The sequence below is a fragment of the Cryptomeria japonica genome, chromosome 8 (assembly GCF_030272615.1).
Source record: "Cryptomeria japonica chromosome 8, Sugi_1.0, whole genome shotgun sequence".
In the NCBI taxonomy this organism is placed as follows: domain Eukaryota; kingdom Viridiplantae; phylum Streptophyta; class Pinopsida; order Cupressales; family Cupressaceae; genus Cryptomeria; species Cryptomeria japonica.
This window is the reverse complement of record NC_081412.1, coordinates 219,805,868-219,828,394: the sequence shown is the minus strand read 5'-3', so window position 1 is coordinate 219,828,394 and position 22,527 is coordinate 219,805,868.

Genomic DNA, 22,527 nt, shown 5'->3' with positions numbered 1-22,527 from the left:
ATTATTCATTTTTACTCAATTGCATGTTAGAGAATAATAGGGAAATTTAGAAAATTAGAACCAAAAGTATATATATATATATATATATATATATATATATATATATATATATATATATATATATATATATTACATTATTCATTCTTTAAGGAAATTGCTTTCAAACCCCTCTCTAAGAAAAGAAATTGAAATTGGAAAATTGGATTCATTTGAATTGGGAAGGATTGGAATTTGGATTAGTTGGGATGGGAAATGGAGTGATCTCTCTCTCTCTCTCCTCATTCCTCCTCCTTTTGTTTATGATTTTGTAATTGGATTCCATGATCACCCTTATAGGAGCATAGAACTTTCCTAGTAGATTCAAATTCATGCAATCAAAATAGATTTAAATTTAAAATTGAAATTTATCATCCTGTCATTTTATGCGCTCATAATGCCCATTTTTTAAAATGTGTAAAAAATAAAATTGAGTTCATATTGTAGTTGTTGTTCATATTTTAAATCAAGATTACTTTTTGTTTTTGTAAATTTGTAGAAATGTGAAAATGTAAAACTTCAAGGTCTCATCAATGGAGCTTGAAGAAATTTTTTGGTTTTGTATAAGAATTATTTGAAAAAAAAATCTTTGATGGGTTTTTGGATGTTTTAGAATGGGATGATTAATGAATCCTTCATGAAATTTCATAATAAGCTCAATTTAACATCATGTTGAAAAAAAATTGAATCAAACATTTTAACTAATTTTTCACGCCTCATTCAAGTTTGGAAATGTGATGAACCTAGGATTTAGTCATTTTGTCCTTTGAGGATCTCTTGAGGGTTAGGGTGCCTCATCTCTTATGTGGTCATTAGGTGGCCTTGCATGATTGTGTGGTTGAGTAACCTAATCTCTTTTGAGAGGTGTTCTTGATTTTGATTGATCGATACTTGAGGCTATTGTGATGACTCTCCCTACCCTCTCTCTAGAATCTACTCCTTTGAATTTTAGAGTGGTACCCTATCTTCTTCACGTGGGTGTTGAGAGACTCTTGCATGCCTTATATGTTGTGTGTATTATTCATGTTTGATGTGAGTGCAAGCCAACTCTGTCTTGTTTGGTGTGAGCATGCTTGTGGCCCATGTGACTATCTCCTAGCATAGTGGGAGTGGATGCTTGGATTCCATGTGGTGGGGCAACGTGGAACCACCACTAGGATTCACGGATCTTGGTAAGAGCTTTAGGATTATGATTGTGTTGGTAAAGGATTGATCCATTCATTTCCCTTTTGGTTATAATGTTGTGAAAATGAAATTGGATATTTGAGTCCTTGTATCTATTTGTAATGCAATTATTGGACTTTATTAGTGGGTGGATTGTAAATGGATCAGATAAGTGGTACAATATTATAAACTTTTACATGTCTTGATATTTGAGTCAAGAACACATGCTATCTCGTATGCTCTTTAAACCTTTATTTTGTTGTTGGATAAAATGAACTTGGAACACATTTGTTTGGGTTTTGAAATAAATATACGGTAGTTAACATGAAATTAAACATCAAACGCTATGATTTCTTTTATGCCCTTGTGTGTGTTTGGTCATAGGGTCTACCTCTTTTAGAGGTTTTTTAGGGTTTCTTGGCCAATTTTAAAGTGGATGGAAGGTGTGGGACTCATTTTTGTATGGCTACATTCCTCAAGTCTTGGGTGTTGTTTTGGATTTTGTGAGGGTCCCCTAGTCCTTAAGAGTCTTATCCTTTGTGGGATAGTGCATCTTGTGAATAAGCAATTTAAGACCATTGTAGAATTCATCATTTTTTTCATTTTTAAATTCAAAATTTGGTTGCATGTCCTTGTTTATAGTTCCTATAGGTTTAAAATGTCATGGAGACCAAGCCTTGACTTGGGTTTTCTCACTGGAAAAAGACACTAGCACTAGTCTAGGACTACAACACTTGTCTAGAACTATAATGCCAAATAAAGACTACAACACCAAACTTGGACACTTGCAACTAGGAATTAGTGTCTAACTTGGGCACTAGTGTCCTATCTAGGCATTAGTGTCATCTACTACCATGTTTTCCATTGTGTTCATTATTCTTTTGGGGTTTTTTAGTTATTTCTAGAGGAAACCTTGTGTAAAATAGTTTTCACATAGGCTTAGAGATTATTCCCATGTTTTTATTACATTGAAAAGTCTCATGCACTAATTTTTATGGCACTTCCTTTCCTTGGGATATGTTTCATCAATTGGAAGCAACTCACCATCATTATTTGGAGGGTTTGTACCTCGAAGTTAGTTAACCTCTTGTGTAGGATTGCTTCTTAGCTTAGGTGTTTTTTAGGTTTTATTTTTAGTGTATTGGAGGTGAGTGTACCCTCATCCTACTCCTAGTTTAGAAAATTGATAGTTGCATTGAATCTAGTGGAGTTGTGTTAGTTCCTATTTGTTCCATCATTTATGTAATTTTTTATGGTTGTTATAGAGTATTAAGTGTGTCTTGGTGTAAATTAGAGGTTATGGTTCCTTCATCCTATCCTAGTATTGTTTTTAGAAGAGAACATTATAGTGGGTTAGTACCTGATCATTGTTTGGATATTGTCCCCTACTTATAGGTTCATTATGGTGGTTTCCTCCCATTATTGATAATTATTTTGCTAGTGACACCTTGCTTATGGTAATGTGGAGTTAATTCATTTTGTCATTTCCCTTATGTCATGGTATTCTACTTGAGACTCATGGGCATGCCATGGTGTAAGTGTGACATGTTGTTACATCTCTTTTATCATTTTTATTTTAAAAAATTGTTTGATCAATTTCATCCTTAGTGTGTCATCTTGGGGAATTATAGGTATTGGTCATATGAGCCTATCTTTGATGAGCATAAATGATCCACTTAGGCCTTATTTTATCTAGTTGATCCCCATTGTTGGAATCAATGAACACTGAGAGGGGGGGGGGGGGGGGGGGGGGTGTGAATTGGTGTTCTGCAATTAATGACTTTCTTAAGCTAATTCTTAAACCACCGAATGGAAATGAATAAAAGCAAAGTGCGGAAACTAAATGCAAATAAGCACAAAACCATAACATCATAATTTTTACATGGAAACCCGGAAAGGGAGAAACTATGGTGGGATTGAGACCCATAATATTATAATATTGTGATTAGGAGTATAATAATATTACAAGAGGAGAATGCACATGCATTCAAACACACTGCCTAGAGCTCACTACTTAATTACAAAAGAGGGCTACAACCCCGGAGGAGTCACTGTCCTACAAATGATAACAAGAATGTTTGAATTGATAAGTAGCATCTACAAATACCAAAATGCAGTTTGGGTTAAGTGCAAAGTGACTATCTTCCAATGTTTTGCTCTGCTCTGTCAAACACTGAAGTACCAATCCAAGGACAATGCATATGAAAACTTCACAGCAACACTCATACAATCTTTGCATGCTCACATCTATCTCTAAAATGCTCAAATAAATTAGTCTTATATATCTGCATCATCAGATTATCTCAATTCCATGTCGGCTTGAAAACCACATAACAAGCAACATGAAATGTGTAACAATAAGTTGGCTCAATCCAATTTCAAATCCATATGCGGACCTAAACAAGTTGATAATATGATTCACACATGTCAGCTCGACCACCTTGAACTCAAAACCAATCATCGAAATCATCCCAAAGATTCTGCATAACACACTACACCAAAATAATCTTGTTCTTCCTGAAATACCGGATACTAGATCTCCTATCTTGCACGAGAATCAATACTAGAGATTAGGATTGCGAATTAAGTTGTCTCGAATATCCAATCACCTAACTCTTCCACCACAACCAAAACTATGCAACCAAAATTGAGTTCTGCTCAATATACTCATACTCTACCACATACTGTATTCCACCTTCCAGACTTGAGCAAAATGAATATCAAAACTTTTGGTAGATCACTTCTGCATATGCCGGATATTATTTCTAATCTAAGCTGCCATCAATGACAACCCAAAAACATTATTCATGCACTTAACTCAACCGGTACAATGTCTCTTGCCAACACCCATAAGGGTGAAATAATGGACTTTTTAGGAAGTCACTTATCCTAGCTCAAGTGTACTTAACCAAGTTTCTCCCAAGATCAAACCTATGTTGGCAATTGACACTCATTTGATGGCTTCTGATGGTTGATTATTGGTTTATGGTTGTCATTGATTGAAAATTCTCATGAGATTCTCATTTGGTAATCACGGATCTTGATTTGTGGAAGAGGATGTCAACTAGTAGCCAGTTAACTGGTATTTCAGGATGAATAGAACAGTTTTAGTCTGGAAGCGTTCTGATGATTATGGAGTCATGAATCGTGTATGGGTTGATTGGGCTGACATAGAGACATCATTTTATTGTTGTTTTGGTGATCCACATTTATCTTTGGTGATTCGGTGATTGCAGATATATAAGACTGGTGTAGATGATCCTTATGATGCATTAAATGATTGTATGCGAGCGAGTGGTGATCGAGAATCCATTTTGGTTCAGTTTCACATGCACATTCTTGATCCGACAGCTGAATGAGATGGTGAACAGGACAAAACAGAGCAGAACAATAGAGGTGATTTGGTCATTATACTTGGCACTTAACGCGAACTCATCCAATCATTGTACATGCTATTTTGGAGTTCATTTTTTGTAATTCATCATTGTAATTATTCGGTAAGGCAGTGAGCCTTCTAGGGTTGTAGCCCTTATTGTATTTGAGCAGTGAGCTCTAGGAAATGTGCCTGAATGCTTGTGCATTCCCCATATTGTAGTATTGTTTTTCTACTGGCTATAGTGGAATAATATTGTGGGTTCAAATCCCACAATGTTTTTTCCCATTTGGGTTTCTACGTAAAAATATGGTGTTATGATTTTGTGGTTGATTGTTTTATATTCCTGCATTTCATTTTCATGTTTATGCTTCTGATGGTTTAAAGTTGTCTGAAAATTTGTTAACCGGTAGATCACACGACTCAGTGTGGCACATGAGGATCTTGATGCAGCAAGAAATGAGATCAGTTCCTTGAAAAGAAACTTGAATGTTGCTAATGATTTCATTAAAGACTTGAAGGATCAAGTGAACACTTCAATAGACAAGAGGAAAGAATTGATGGACGAGCTGAAGGAGAAAGAAGATCAAATCATGGAAAATCAGGGTAAAGATGATGAAGTTGACAAGCTTGAGAGAGAGAATGCTATATTGAAGATTGAGATGCAATCCATTGTGATGAGGTTGAATAAATAGATTGAGGATCAGAAGAAAAATGAAGAGAATCTGGTACAATCATTTAAGGAAAGAGCTTATGAATGATTCAGGCTTACCTATGAGATTGATAAGTTGAATCTTGAGTTGACACATTCAAGGAATAACAGACAAGAACTTGAAAGACAGATTACTGTCTTAAGGGATGAACTTTCTACGGCTAATGATTACAAAGAAAAATTCAAAGCTAGCTCAACAAGGCTTGATGAGATGCTGGAAAGTCAGAGACATGAAAACGACATGAGAGGACTTGGATTTGAGAAAGGTGAATCCTCCAGATCTGGACAAAGCAATGTAAAACCTAATTAGAAGAGCAAGAATCCTCTGGTAAGATAGCCTAATGCCCATAAATTCAATGGTAGATGACTTATTAGCAATAAATTTGGTCATATGGCGAATCAATGCAGAAGTGGGATGAATAATAAAATGAACAACATGAATAATGTCCCTACCTTTACCAGTCAATGTTTCATATGCAATAATTTTGGTCACAAGTCAAATATGTGTAGATCAGTAATGAATAACCTCTAAAAAAGAGGTGCTATGCTTGTGGGATGTTTGGACATATCTTTGACCAGTGCAGGATGAGACCAAATCAAATGAACTTCAGACCTATACATAATATTGTTTGTCATGCATGCAATAAAATTGGTCACATTGTAAAGTATTGTAGAAGCAAGAATAGTGATGCAGTAGACAAGAACACACCAGATGAAAAGGGCAAGGCAAAGGTAGAAGATATCAGAGACAAACATGAAAAGATGCGGGTTAGAAAAGATGAATCTAAAGAAGACAATAGATTTGGACCCGAATCTAGTGGTTCTTCATCCGGTAACTAGGGCTTTATGCCTTAGGGGGACCTTTTCATGTAGATTCTAAGAACCCCCTCTTTGATGATCTGCAATTGATTCCGGAAGGTTTCGAAAGGCTTAAATCATATATGCAGATGTTATCCAAAAGTTTCAGAGAAGATTTGATGCTCTGGTAAGAGACACTATGAAAATCAAGGTAACCGGTTGCAACATTTATTGCAATAAAGAATTAGGTTTTTGAAGGTTAAAAGGGAATTTCAAAGCTTCATTCATCACAAAGTGATCAATAGAATAGTGCAGAGAAGAAGAGAAAAGCAATTTTGCGATCTCAACAGTGATTTTAGCAATCCTAAAGAGAATTCCAATGCCTGATTGCGAATCAAGGTATTTATATGTTTCAGACTACCAGGTTTTGTAAACCCTAAGTTCTAAATGGCTTCAACTTCTATAATTGCTACCCCATTGGTTGTCGAGATTAAGGATAGAGTCATACTTTTTTTCAAGAAACACCCTTTCAAGTCTGTTGAAGATGATCTGAAAGGAGAATTTTCTTCGGTACCCTACGACATCCTTCACAATGAGGATATTAGGGCATACATCCATTGTGATCTTGAGGATCTTGGCAATGCTAATATGCTAACCGTGCATAACAAACATTTAGCGGATAGTTTGGGAAACCTCAAACCAAAATTTAAGGTTCTTTAGGACAAGGGTTTTTTGTAGTTTGTCCATTTTCCATTGTTCGATGAAGTAGAGTGGATCTAGTATATTCTTAGTCGAGTCCATGATGAGTTCATATGGCTTGATAGGCCTCACAAGATCACTAAACAAGCAATTCGATTTGTGACATGCCTCAGTGAAACTAGTGAAGTACCTGGCCTAAGAAAATTATTGAATAACACAGTGATAGCAACTACCAGATCCAAGTTTGAGAATAGAGAAATGACTATCAATGACAATCTGGAGCATGATGTGAAGTTTGCATCAATGGTGGTCAAATACAAAGTTTACTAGTCAAGCAAACACAACTCCATCTCCGGAACTGCCATATATACAACATATCAAATGCTCAAAAATGACATGAGGTATAATCTATGTATAGTCCTTCTGAATGAGCTGATGAGTAATTTGAAGAAAATTAAGAAAGACAAGAAGCACACTTTTAAATATGGAACTCTTCTTATTTGCTTGGCCTTATATTTCTTGATTGAGATACCCGGTGTCAAAGGAAAGGTCCAATGGGCCTATGATAGACCGGTGGCAATGCAAATCAAAGAGAGATTATGGGGAATAGGAGATACCACAATGAGAATATCTCCTCTCTAGGGTTATTTCAAAACTTTCCAAGCCGCAATGAAGAGTGGAGAAAGAATCCCTAAGGAGATTGTGGAGAAGTATGAGCAAACTATTTGCTTCATGGTTGATAAAGATCAATGTCAAATGGAAGTCATGGAGCCTAAGATAGTTTGGATCATGCCCATGGGGTATTAAGTTGACTCTATCACGCTTGAGGCATATGTTCAACACTTATTGAGCCAACTGGTGGATCCAAAAGAAGAAAGATTTGGAACATTCAAAGAGAAATACCTTGAATTGCACAAACAATTCACTGCACCTACTACAAAAAATGAAAGTTTCAAAGATGGTTGAGGAAGTGGCAATGCAGATGGGATTCATCTGGGAGGAGGTGAAGTAGGCAAGAGAAAAACATGCATAGATGGAGGCCAAAGAGGAAACCAAAAGCATAAGGCCAACCCAGTTCCCTCTAAGGCTAAACCAAAAGAGACCAAGTCTACCCCTGCTTTGGTGGCACCATCTTCAGGACAAAGCCCATCCAAATTGGGAGTGTTGAAGAAAAAGGAGAAGTCTAAGAAACTTATGTTTTTGTGTCTTTGGTGGCCTTTGAGACAAAATCTAATGAGGAAGCAAGCAAGGCTAAGAAGAAAGGTGAATTTGTAAGAGTGGTGAGGAAGCTGCAGTTTGGTGGAACCCAGCAGAGCAAGAAAGCCAAATCTGAACCTGCCCCTATCGGAAGAACCAAAAGAGAAAGACAAGTCAAAACTCAAGCTGATATAGATCCTAAATACGGTGATAAGTGAGGTAAATCTACATCTATTCCTCCATTGTCAACAGACTAATTAATTGAAGAGGTAATTGTGGATGGTAATTTGAAGACTATTGGAGTGTATTATGAAAAACTGAATGAGGTTGGTCAAAGAAAAGTAGAAGAAGTTAAAGTAGAATAAGTTGTTGTTTTGTACTTGCACGATTTTTGTAAAACATTGATTGAGCTGGAGAAGAGCATTCCTAAAGACCTATACAACAATATTGATGCAAGGAGACTGACTGCTAGCAGAACATATAAGGAAATGAAAGAAAGAGAGTTGATAAATGCTTGCACCTGTATCACCCGAGAAGAAGTCAAAAGACTCATTGAGGAAGCTAATAAGAAAGAATTCAGAAGCAAAAACACTGAACTCCAAAACTTGATTGCTCCCCGGTTGGACACCATGCTAAGCAATAAGGTAGACTGTATGAAGGCAATGGCTCAACTTGTGTCATCTGATCTGAAGGAAGTAGAGATCCATGCAACTGTATCTAGTGCATTCATTATAGTTTTGGATAACTTGAAGAGTGGGTGGGACACTCACCTAGGATTTTTGAAGACCATTTTTGCTGACATATTCAAGTATTTGTAAAGTCTCCGACATGTATCTCTGTGTATAAATTTTGGACAACACCCCATATTTGGCATTGTTGTCAAAGGGGGAGAGAAAATGTGAAAAATGTACAATATAGAAGAGTGTAATTATAGGTTTCAAAATTCTTTGCCTAAGGGGGAGCCTTAGAAATTCTTTGGTCCGATGTGCAGTTCTCAACACTTAGCCATTTTTTTCACGAGTGTTGCCATCAATGCCAAAGGGGGAGATTGTTGGCAATTTACATTCATTTGGTGGTTTCTGATGATTGATTATTGGTTTAGGGTTGTCATTGATGGAAACTCTTAATGAGATTCCCATTCGGTAATCACTGATCTTGATTTCCAAAAGAGGATGTCGACTGGTAGCCAGTTAATCAATATTTCAGGATGAACATAGTAGTTTTGGTCTAGAAGCATTCTGGTTATTGTGGAGTCATGAATCGTGTATGGATTGATTGGATGGACATAGAGACATCATTTTATTGTTATTTTGGTGATCCACATTTATCTTTGGTGATCTAGTCAAGCTGACATATGACTACACGTTACATTAGCATGCCAACATGATAAATGATCTATTTTGTGATTGCGGATATATAAGACCGGTGTAGGGTAAGTGCACCAAGATGGTGAACAGAAAAGTGGCCACATGCCAAAAAAAAAACCAAATTTTTCATAACCCATGCGGGTTCTAAAAATTCAAAAATGTACTAGGCTTGGTAACACCAAGCTTAGAGAAAAAACAATTTAATAAACCAAAAGTTCCTCAAAACCTGTACGGGTTTTGAGGAACATTTTTTTTTAATAAAAAATTAAAAGTTTCTCAAAACCCATACGGGTTTTGAGAAACATATTTTTTTTGTGTATGCCATGGGTTTTGGCCATTTTCAACACCAAAACCCGTGGAACAACAACAAGGAGAAGAAAAAAAGACATAGAACCCACACGGGTTTGCAACTATTTTGGGTTTTCCCAACATCGAGAGCAATTTTCAACAATGGCACCCCGTCGAACATGTAAGATTTGATTTGTTTGATTGTTTTTGTTTGCATTTTAATTAAAATAGGGTTTTTTAATTGATTTAATTTTTGTTTTTATTAATTTGATGTCAGATTCTTCAAGCAATCCCCAAAAATGAAATAGACAACAAAGACCTCCTATTGCACAAGCAACATAAGAAAACCTTGTTAACATTGCACAAGCAACATAAGAAAACCTTGTTAACATTGCACAAGAGCAACAAGAAAACCCTCAAAATCCTGAAAAATGATGCTCCTCAACAACCACCACCACCTCGAAACCCTCCACGTCCTCCATTAGATCATGTAGATACCACACAAGAGGATCTCATCAATCGCCTTACACAAAATGGTGCCCAAATTTTTATATTGGTGAATAGGTTAAGGACCTCTAGGCTTGAGCACTATTCAACCCTCGTCAGAACACTAGAAACAATGGCTAATAGTGCAAATGAGGTATCTAGGGAGGTTACGAAATGGGGTTCATGGAGGGATAGATGTCGAACATTTTATGTAGGTGGGTTGTCATATGATCAAGTGAAGAAAAAGGGCATAGGTAAAGCTGACATATGTGCTCTTTTCACTGATCTTGTTACTAGTAACAACCTAGAACTAAATACGACTCGGTTTCCTATACATTGGTTTGTTCATGCTAGGTTGAAAGAATCTTTTTGGGATAGGTGGTATATGGTCTTTAACTAACCACCTTGTAATAATTGGGAGGTGCCTCTATATTTTTTGAGAAAGTTGTATTGTGAGTTTATCCTTGACGAGAAGCTGAATTACTTTGACATCCGACAATTTTAGGGTAGAGGGAGAGGCTTTGCGTAGGATAGCCCTGGGGCCCATAGGGTGGTAGACCCACAACATAGGAGGCGTGCAACTCCTAAACCCATGGTCCATGTCATTATCCCTATATCCTTGAAGGAGTCTATGGAATTACAAACTCTTCAGGTAGTTGCATCATTGAATGATGCCATTGTTCAACAGGGCACACAACTGGTCAGAGCAAAGGATGTACCAGCACCTGCAACACCTCTTTCATTAGTGGCACCTCCTTCATCAACAACACCTCCTTCCTCAGTAGCACCTCCTTCATCAGCAGCACCTCATGCATCATTTGGCACGAGCCAGCCCATTCAACATATGTGCCCCACCTGCCAGGGTGTATGTTCTGGTGTAGACACTGACGCGAACGAGGATGGTTCAACATCTCATTCGTGTACATGTTGTGAGAGTAGATGTCATGCTTCCACTGCAGAGGATGTGGCCCTTACCGACGAACTGCTAAATATGTTCTACCCTCTCTATCAGACACAGGTGCGTTTAATTTTGTTTATGACATGTTATCAATTAAGTGACTAAATATTATAAAAAGAAATGAATTTTTATTTTTAGAACAATTTGAAGTGACTATAAATAAAATGCATTGCAGGGTGCAGCAGGTGGTGGGAGTACAACACATATTGTTTAGTCGACTCCACGGTCACGAGTAGTTTCGCCACAAGAGGTAAAGATTTGTAAATTTGTTAAAAATATAATAATACATTGGTTTAAAAATATCTTTTGTTAATTATATGTATCATTACTTGGTATTTTGTAGGGCTTACCAATGGCTGAGATGTCCCAACTTGATGATATCTCACTTTCGGCCATTAACTTTGGCCAAGATAGCTATGCGGTACCATTTAGATTTATATATTTTTGACTTAAGTGATATATTAAATACTTTCTCTTTTCCCTTATGTTAATTTTTTCCGTTAGTTTATCTCACCTGCCTCGAGGACATCTCATGTGAGAAAGCCATCCTCTAGCACTCCGAGGCAGAAAAAGATATCCTCTCGGACACCCAAACGACAGAAGGTAATTCACTACAATTTAAATTCAATTATTGAAATGTATTATTATTAAACATGTATATGTAGATATTGATAAATGCACTTAATTTATTTGTTCTATATACAAAAACATATGGGGTTTATAGAATTAATGAATGCACCTAATGTTGATGAGGTTCAACAAAGGGAAGAGGTGATATCTTCATATTCACTTTGGATTGCATTCTTGCTTGTTCGAAATAACTAAATCCTTTTATGTCTATATCATATGTTATCATTTTTCATATAGGAAATGGTAATAGCTGCATCAGATTCGACTAGGCCTCCTGAGGTTACAGGAGAACTATACGAGGCTTCGGTGTGCATTTTTTCTACATATGTTAAAAATATTTGTTTTATCTAGTTTGTCAACAACTTTGGGTTATTAACTTGTATGATTGTCTTTAAACTATTATAGGCCCCTTCCAAACTTCCTATTGTTATTCTACCATTCCATTTCAATAGAAGTCCTACACGTATATTATGGGATCCAACACGATGAAGGGAAAAGGTATGTTTGTCTTAGATCAACTCCTTTCCACTAAGTGCACAATGGAGTTGAAACTGTCTAGTTAACTCCTTTTGGATCACTTACCATGGATATAGGAAATGGTTGTAACTGATTCATCTATGACTTTGCCTCCTACAACCACAACACATCCATCTGAGGCTTTGGTATGCTTTAGTTTTTTAGTCTATTCATTTTTAATTATTATGTTTTATTTGACATATATGTTATTAACATGTATTAATGTTGTTTTACTAGTTATAGCCTCCTTCAGGACATCCCACAGATCCTCAGCCTCACCCAATTGCAAAAGACAAAGATGAGGTAATCAACATTTGAATTTCAAATAATTTAGAGTTAAATATTTAGTTATTTTGATGTTATATTGAGAAAATATATCTGATTCGACATTTGAATTGTCCTTGTGCAGCCACTTGTAGAGCCACGTACTGCTTCGAAGAGGCTCGATTTTGATGATCCTCCAGGGTCATAGATACTGATAGAGACATATAGTTATAATTGTCATCATTGAAGGACCAAATTTTTTATATATTCAACATTTATATATGTATATATCGACTTTGACAGACATGGCACATGCCACATTTTTGTAACTATTATTGATTTGGCTTCTATGCCATTTTTTGATATGTACACGATTATTGTTCATTTTGATATATATGAAACTTGACATTCGATCCAATTTGTTCATTGATATATATGAAACATGATATTCCTAAAACTTAGTTATTTGCTATTGAAATGTGATCAAATTTGTTCATTGTGTATATGTCTTGAAATGTGATCCAATTTGTTCATTACTTGTAACTCATATGGCGTATACTTTTAAACTATCTATTGCTCATATTGTGTATACCCAAGTACTGATACTGGTAATGCTGATATTGTGTATTTTGATTAAGTGAATTTTCTTTGAGTCCTTCAAGCATGAAAAGATTGGAGTGAAATTATCTAAGGATGAGTCAGCTTAGGTAAGGTTTTCATTTAAATTTTATTCCATAACAAGTCCGCCTTAGGTTAAGAGACACACCTATTCATCCAAATTGTCTATAAAAGAAGAGTTGAAGCACTTATGGATGATCCATACAAACCAATGGGGTCATGTTGTCACTCCCTAAAAAATCCTCTATCTATTTCAGGCAACTCGATTCAGTTTTCTTGTGGTGAGATTTTTTTTGTCGCATCAAAAACCATCAGTGAGGTGGCAAAATAGTGCATCTTTTGTTCTACTTGTCATGGGAATAAACCATCAGCACGAGAGCATCCAAGTGGCTAGGTTTATGCTAGGTGTCCCCTTGTCTTTCTCTCCAAGACGTCTGATCGTTACGAGCCACCTCATAGTGACGTTTTCCCTTGAGTGCTCAAAGTGGAAAAAATGGTCAAACTTTGATGTAGCATAACTCAGAGACCATGGCACTAATGGATGATCCATTTGAATCTATGGGGTTGTGTTGTCTCTGCCTAAAACATCCTCTCTCGATTTTGGCCAACTTGATTCCGTTTTCTTGTGGTGAGATTTTTTCTGTCGCATCAAAAATCGTCAATGAGAGGTGGCAAAATAGTGCATCTTTCGTTTTGCTTGTCATGGGAATGAACCGTCAGTGTGAGCACGTCTGGGTGGTTGGCTTTGCACTAGGTGTTCCTTTGTCTTTCTCCCCAAGATGTCTGATCGTTACGAGCCACCTCATAGCAACATTTTCCCTTGAGCGCTCAAAGTGGAAAAACAATCAAACTTTGACGTAGCATAACTCGGAGATCGTGGAACTTATAGATGATCCATTTGAACCTATGGCATCATGTTGTCTCTGCCTAAAACATCCTCTCTTGGTTTTGGCCACCTCGATTCCGTTTTCTTGTGGTGATATTTTTCTGTCGCATCAAAAACCATCAGTGAGAGGTGGCAAAATAGTGCATCTTTCGTTCTGCTTGTCGTGGGAATGAACCGTCAGCACAAGCACATTCGGGTGGCTGGTTTTACGCTAGGTGTTCCCTTGTATTTCTCCCCAAGACATCTGATCATTACAAGCCACCTCGTAGCGACGTTTTCCCTTGAGTGCTCAAAGTGGAAAAAATGGTCAAACTTTGACATCGCGTAACTTGAAGACCGTGGCACTTATGGATGATCTATTTGAACCTATGGGGTCATGTTGTCACTGCCTAAAAAAAATTCTCTCAATTTCGGCCAACTCGACTACGTTTTCTTGTGGTGAGATTTTTTTTGTCGCATAAAAAACTGTCAAAAATCGTGAGTGAGAGGTGGCAAAATAGTGCATCTTTCGTTCTTCTTGTCGTGGGAATGAACCATCAGTGTGAGTGCATCCAGGTGGTCAATTTTACACTAGGTGTGCCCTTGTCTTGCTCCCCAAGATGTCTGATCATTACGAGCCACCTCGTAGCGACATTTTCCCTTGAGCGCTCAAAGTGGGAAAAATGGTCAAACTTTGACATAGCGTAACTCAGAGACCATGGCACTTATGAATGATGCATTTGAACCTATGGGGTCATGTTGTTTCTACCTAAAAAGGTCTCTCTTGGTTTCAGACTATTCCTACTAGCCCTTCAAATTGGGTAATTCAACAATAACTCAAAACTTTCCCAAAACATCTGGAAAAAAATTGGATATTCAGATACCCATTTGCAATTTATTTAACATATGTCAGAATCAGTTATTTATAATCAAATAGTACAAATTTATAATCAAATGGTACAAGTTTATTACAAATGTATTTATAATCAAATGGTACAAATTTGGGCTCTCAAAATTTGCAAATCAGCCCCATGAACACTTTCATATATAAAATTTGGCATCTTATATAAACGATCAAGCTCATTACTATTTATATTTACAAAATTTTGCATCTAAATATGCAAATTACAACTCGTTGTTGTTTTTTTATACAAAAAATAGCATCCAGATATGCACATTACAACTCATTGTTGTCTTTTAATACAAAATTTAGCATCTAGATATGCACATTACAACTCATTGATGTTTTTATATACAAAATTTGGCATCTACATATGCACATTATAGCTCACATGCATATCACAGCTCATATGCATGTAGAGAACATCCAAAAAAGTGAAGTTGCAACATTTCGTAAAATATATATACATAATTGTCAAAATTATTCTACCATATTGTAGAATTATTCTTCTAGATGGCCCAAAATCAATCAAATGAACCTTCTGGATCAGCTCTAACCCTTAGTGTCTCAAGTATTGCCTCGTGGTCTGATTCATGAACTTTCCAAAAATCCTTGTTAAGAGGTCTACCACAATATTTAATCAAATGAATATTTGTTGAAACAAGAAGGTTTGAGTAATGGAGAATATGTCTATGTGTCTCAAAGTCCTCAAACAACCAGGCATTATAAAATCTGATAGGGTACCTGCATTTTATAGAAGGATAAGTTAATGCCAAAATCAATACAACGACTGCTAAATAAATGAGTTTAAGAGGTCTCAATACAACTCAACACAACAATGGTACCTTCTAAGCCATGTCCCTGTCACAACAACGAATCCTATTGGGTACTCAATACCCTCTCCATCAACCACTGTAGAAGTCAATTTCTTTTTGGCCTCAATACAACGACACGAAAAGTAATATGTTCCTTCTTCGTTGTTCTCATCCGCAATAACTGCATATTGATGACGTACATTTAATAGAAGGATATAAGTTAATACCAAAATCAACATAAGTTAATACTAATAAATTAAGCTTAAAATTGTAGCAAATTGCAACCCTTTACTTGGTTCAACTATGTCTGATACATGGTCAAAATCCACTGATGCTTCATTCTTGTTCATTTGTAGTGCTCTAGGAAGTTGATATGTATCTAGGGTTTGCAAAGGTCTACAAGATCATTGGTCAACCCACTCTTTTGATTCACATTCATCCCACAAAAAATGCATACACGAAGAGCAAAAGCATGCAATCTATCTAGTATAAATAACTAGTGATGTTGCATTTGAACTTCTAAATGAATGCATGTCACTTGATCCAATAAGTGTACAACAATATAGATAGTTTTCAATGTTAGATTCACTTATTAACCAAGAATATCTAGAAACCATAGACTTACTTGCATTACCTGGTCCCATCGTAGAGTTACACCATTGCACAATTATTTTTGCATCTATTAACATTGCACCACCTTCGTACTTCAATTCCTCTTTGGCAAGAGATATTTTCACACATGCTCCCGCACCATCATGCTCTCCCTTTCCATGCCCTGCCTCAATTAAATTCCAAAAATTTTGCACACCACTTGTCACATGCATCCTAGTCAACCAGTAGAACATCCTTGCATTCTTGAATTGTGCGGTGCAATTGTGAGACCATATTAAGTGTTGGTCGTATCTTATATCTCTTTCCCTTAAACTATCATAGAAGATTGTAAAGCATATTTGCACAAACTCTGAGGAATGAGTATGATCATCACTGATATAGAAGTGATATTCACTTATAACCTTTCTGTCCTCCTTGGTGCTATCATGTGCATGCATGAATGCTATGTGTACAAAAATTGTAACTTGTGTAGAGTGGTAATACATAGATTGTACTTCATTTTGTGGCTTTAGTGTATAATTATCAGCAAAATCAACGACAAAGACAATAGTGCCGAGGGGAAAAGTGTCCTTACAAAACTTGAATTTCTCATCTAACCACCTAGCTCTATGTGTGTGACCTATGTACTCATACACTAATTTCTCTTGAAACATCTTCATAAAATCAGCTACACATATATCCCTTTTCACTAACTCACACCTCTTTAATTCTTTTCCATCTTTAACACCATTTGTGAGTGACTTATATTTTCCAATAGAAACTGGTTCTTTACCAATTTCATGTGTGCTATCTAGATGTAGGCATCTATGCAACTGTTGCAAACCGCCACATGTAGGACAAAAACCTCTCAAACACATCAACTTATAGTAAATGCACCCTTCATCTCGTCTACATAGTACACTTGAAATAAATTCTCTCGGTGACTTAGGAGGTGCTTGTAGACCACATTCCTGCAAAACATCATTACTGTGCAAAGTACAACATATATAGCAATAACTATCATAATGCATGGAAAATTCAACATGGACCCTGCAACAACATGTAGTACATGCATGATTAATCTTAACATAAAATGGTTTTGTCATCTCAAAAAATCTGACTAATTTTAATATGAGGAAATCTTTGAAGAAACCTTTCATAAAATTGTGTTTGAGTGGTATCTAAATAGTGTTTTGGATGTGGCTCGCGATTACTGATTCCAATTCGCCTTCTAACAACATCTCTTTGGTTGGGTGAAACCCTTGTGTTGTCATGCCAATATTTATCAATTAACGTTCTTAGTGCATCAACTACAACCTTTTCCTTGCATTGGAGTCTACTCGAGAATTCCCAAAGAGAATTATTGTTAGGATCCTCGATTTTCTCTCGCCTCTCTAAGGCATAGTGTAATGTGGTTCTACTTATCCTTAATGACTTGCTTGTTTTGCTTATTAAACAATATTTTTTCATTTCCTTTCCCATTATGGTTGATGTGAGGACACGATGAGTAATATTAGCATCTTTAGTGCATTATTTCGAACCAATGCCTTGGTATGCATAAAAAAGATTTCTCATAATGGTTCTTTCACTATTATTTTTGGATATTCTTAACCCCAAAATTTTCATTGTCTCTCTAAATTTCAGATTTTTAATCATTTCAACAACTAATTGGCATCTTCCACTTGGATTTAAGTTTTCAAAATGGTTATTCCAAATTCTTCTAACCATTATTCTACAAGTTCTTTAAGATATTTTATCATGCATTGGCCTCACAATATTTTCATCAATATCTATTAGGAACTTTGGTTTTCTACGAATTATTCTAAGAGGTGTTAAGATTGGTGCATGCTCTTCATTTTCATTAGGTGCATTATGTGCATTGATCACATCAAATTCAAATGGTATATCTTCTTCAATTTCATTAACATGTGCACTCACCGAATCATTTTCAAATGGTGTATGTTCATTGCATTCATCATATGTATTTGAATTGGTGTATGTGGATCATTTTGATTTGGTGCATTAGATGACGTACCTTCACATAATCTCTTTATACACTCCCTTTGTCTTTCCTTTTCTGCCTCTCTTTGTTCATTTGTTCATCTCTTGTTCTTTCCCATTGTCCTACACATAACATCATGATGACAATCCACAATCAAACAACAAAAAAACAACAAATGATCATCATTTTGTTATAGTCTTTAAAAAAAAATAAAAAAATACAAGACAAATCAATCATGATCAAAGAAAAAAAACAACAAATGATCATGATTTTGTTATAATATAAAGTAACAATGATAAAATAACTTCAAAAACAATCCAATTTACGAGACAAATCAATCATTCCAAAGAAAAAGTGACAAAAGAATATGAAAACCTGACTGTTACTGTCCCAGAAAATCATGTGCAGAAGGAGTGGGGCCTTCAAACAACTTGCAATGCTGGTTTTTAGGCCGTTGGGACTAAAATATATTCATATTTTCAACGTTCACAATTTCTCATAACCCGTATGGGTTATCTAGAACTAGAAGTTTTGGCCTTAGTTCTACATAACCCATACAGGTTATGTAGAACTAGGAAAAGGAGAGGGGGAGAGGGAGGGGATAGGGGGGGAGATTGGGAAAAGGAGAGGGAGAGAGAAAGAGAGAGAGAGAGAGAGAGAGAGAGAGAGAGAGAGAGAGAGGAGAGAGAGAGAGAGAGAGAGAGAGAGAGAGATTGGGAAAAGGAGTGGGAGAGAGGAAGATTGGGAAAAGGAGAGGGGGAGAGGGAGAGAGAGGGATATTAGGAAAAAGGAGGGAGAGAGGAAGAGAGAGGGAGAGAGAGAGGGAGGTAAGAGAGAGAATAGGGGATAGGAAGAGAGAGAGAGAGAGCGAGAGGAGAGAGGGAAGGAGAGAGGGAGAGAGGGAGAGAGGGAGATTGGGAAAAGGAGAGGGAGAGGGAGAGAGAGGGAGATTGGGAAAAAGAGAGAGAGAGAGAGAGAGAGAGAGAGAGAGAGAGAGAGAGAGAGAGAGAGAGAGAGAGAGAGAGGGGGGGAGAGATAGAGGAGAAATTGGGAGAGAGGGAGAGGGAGAGAGAGGGTGGAGATGGGGAGAATAGGATAAAGAGAGGGAGAGGGAGAGAGAGAGAGAGTATAGGAGAGAGAGAGGGAGAGAAAGAGAGATAAGATAACGAGAGGGGGAGGTAGAGGGGGGAGAGGAAGAGGGAGGGGGAGAGAAAGAGAGAGAAGGGGGAGGGTGAGAATAGGATAGCATAAGGATAGAGAGAGAGAGAGAGAGAGAGAGAGAGAGAGAGAGAGAGAGAGAGAGAGAGAGAGAGAGAGAGAGAGAGAGAGAGAGAGAGAGAGAATGGGATAGGAAGAGAGAGTAGGAGGAGGAGAGGGTGAGGGACATGAGGTAGAGAGAGAACAAGAAGGAGAAAAGGGTGAGAGAATCAAAAAAGAGAGAAGTGTGAGGGGGAGAGAGATGAGATAGAACTCAAGGAAGATAATTAGGGTTGAGAATAGACAAAGACAATGATGGGGGAAGGAAGACGAGAGAGAGAGAGGAAAACAAGAGATACATGCATGTATACAAACATATATCTATCTATATATATATATGTATATATAACTATAGAAATGCATATATACATACATAAACACATATGTTGGATTTTGCCAAGATCAAGGGCACAATGAAAAGCATAAAAGAGACAATAGAATGACAAGAACAAACTGTATTCTCATCAATATAAAAATGATCAACTGGATTAACCAATACAATGAATAGAGGCCTGCTTATATAGGCAAGGCCATATGGATGTATGAGCACACAAATATGACAAGTGGCTCAATGAGAAACAAGGGTAGGTAGGAAATAGGTGTGGGTAGGTAGGAGAAATAATATAATATTCCACATGAGGTGGATCACCCACCGAAGGTGGAATTATCACTCCACAATAAGTGGATATGATAGTGTAATAACAAGATCAACACCATAAGAGGTGGAATTTCTCCTACACACACTATCCCAATGAGGCACAAACACCCAAGTGTCTCATATCCAAACTACTATGTAATGCATTATCCTAAGTAAACTTAAGTAAGTGTAATAATATCCATGATGAATAATTATTTACACCAACACCCCCCCTTAAGTGCAACTTAGGGGAATGCACTTAAGTCTACAATGCAACTAAGCAAGATGGGTCCCGGCTACGAGGCCATGATAGGAACCCATGTACAACATGCAAATGCAAGCAAAACAATGCAATGCAATCTCTCACAAACGGAGAAAAGGAGAAAACCCAGTGGGAAAAAACTCCCCCCCAAAAGAGAGATGAATGTACAAAAGAATCTCAAGGAAGAAGGACAAAACCTCAAAGAGGAAAAAGTCCCCCCCATAAGATAGGAAGGAGAAGTCAGCTGACCCCCCCTAATGACACATCCCGCACCCCCAAGAGAGCTCGCAACTGCTGGAACTTACTCTCGGTGAAAGGTTTGGTGAATATGTCAGCAACCTGCTCTGCTGTAGAACAATACTGCAAATCAATGACCTGCTCCTGGATGAGCTCTCGGATATAGTGCATATGAATCTCGATGTGTTTGGTCCGCTGGTGCTGGACCGGGTTCTTCGAGATGGCAATGGCACTCTGATTGTCGCAATATAGGACTGTCGGCCGTGGAGTAGTAAACCCAAACTCTGTGAGAATCTGCTGGAGCCAAATGGTCTCAGTCGCTGCGTTAACAGCCCCTCGATACTCAGCCTTAGTCGAAGAGAGAGCAATAGCATGTTGCTTCTTGCTCTGCCAACAAATGGGGCCCGAACCAAGGTGAAAACTGTAACCAGAAGTAGACTTACGATCAACTAGATCGCCAGCCCAATCGGAGTCTGTGTAACCAACCAAGCGAAGTCCTGTGCCTGCTGCATAGTGAATCCCATAGTGATGTGTACCCTGGATGTAATGTAGAATGCGTTTGGCGGCTTTCCAATGAAGCTCATGTGGTTCCTGCATGAAGCGGGAAACCATGCCAACTGCAAATGAAATATCAGGGCGTGTATGAGTCAAGTAGATGAGACTACCCACAAGCTGACGATACAAAGTGGCATCAACTAGTGGAGAAGAACACTGAGCCTCAAGCTTGACTCCTAAAAGAAAGGGAGTCGGGGCAGGCTTACAATCAGCCATATGAAAGCGTGCAAGTAGATCAAGAGCATACTTGGGCTGCGATAGAGTAATCCCGGAAGATGACTGTGAAATCTCAATCCCGAGAAAGTAGTGCAAAAGACCCAAGTCAGTCATAGAAAATCTGTCATGCAAAGCAGATTTGACCCTGCTAATGATGGATGTAGTACTCCCTGTAATGATCAAGTCATCAACATAGAGTACTAGTATCAAGTGAGAGTCATCCTGTCGCAAAATGTAGACATTCGGATCGGAATGACACCTGGTGAAACCTGCAGAGAGTAGAAAGGAATCCATCTTGGCATACCAAGCCCTGGGGGCCTGCTTAAGGCCATAGATAGATTTCCTCAATCTGCAAACCAAAGAAGTATCCTGGATGAAACCCTGTGGCTGCTCCATATAAATCTCCTCATCTAGATCACCATGAAGAAAGGCACTCTTCACATCCATCTGATGTACAGCCCAACCATGAGCTACAGCTATAGCAAGTGTCAAACGAATGGAGTTCATCTTAGCTACGGGTGCAAAGGTCTCAGTATAGTCAACACCTGCAACCTGCGAGAAACCTTTGGCAACAAGCCGAGCCTTATACTTATCCACACTACCATCCGCTGCAAACTTAGTTCGATAGATCCACTTACATCGAACCATCTTTCTCCCCTTAGGGAGATGTACTAGATCCCATGTGTTGTTCCTCATCAAGGAACTATACTCTTCCTCCATAGCTTGGTCCCACTCAGGAACCCTTGATGCTTCCCTGAATGTCTGTGGATCGGAAGCGGTAGCAATAAATGCATGTGGATGATCCTGATGTTGTGATCGTGTTCTCCGTGTATCCAAAGGATCCCCAACAAGAGAACCCGCGGACTCAAGTGTCTGTCGAGCCCAACGAGGTCTAGGTGGAGGTGGAGAATGAGGCACCTCAACTACAAATGGACCCAGCGGAGGTGTAACCCTGCGAGTCGGAGTTGAGGGAGTCTCATCATCTGAATCACTAACATCACCATCCACAATGGAGGAAGGTGGAGGAGGTAGAGAGGCTAAGCTAGGAGAGCTTTCCTCAAAGTGAACACTCCTCTCAATGAA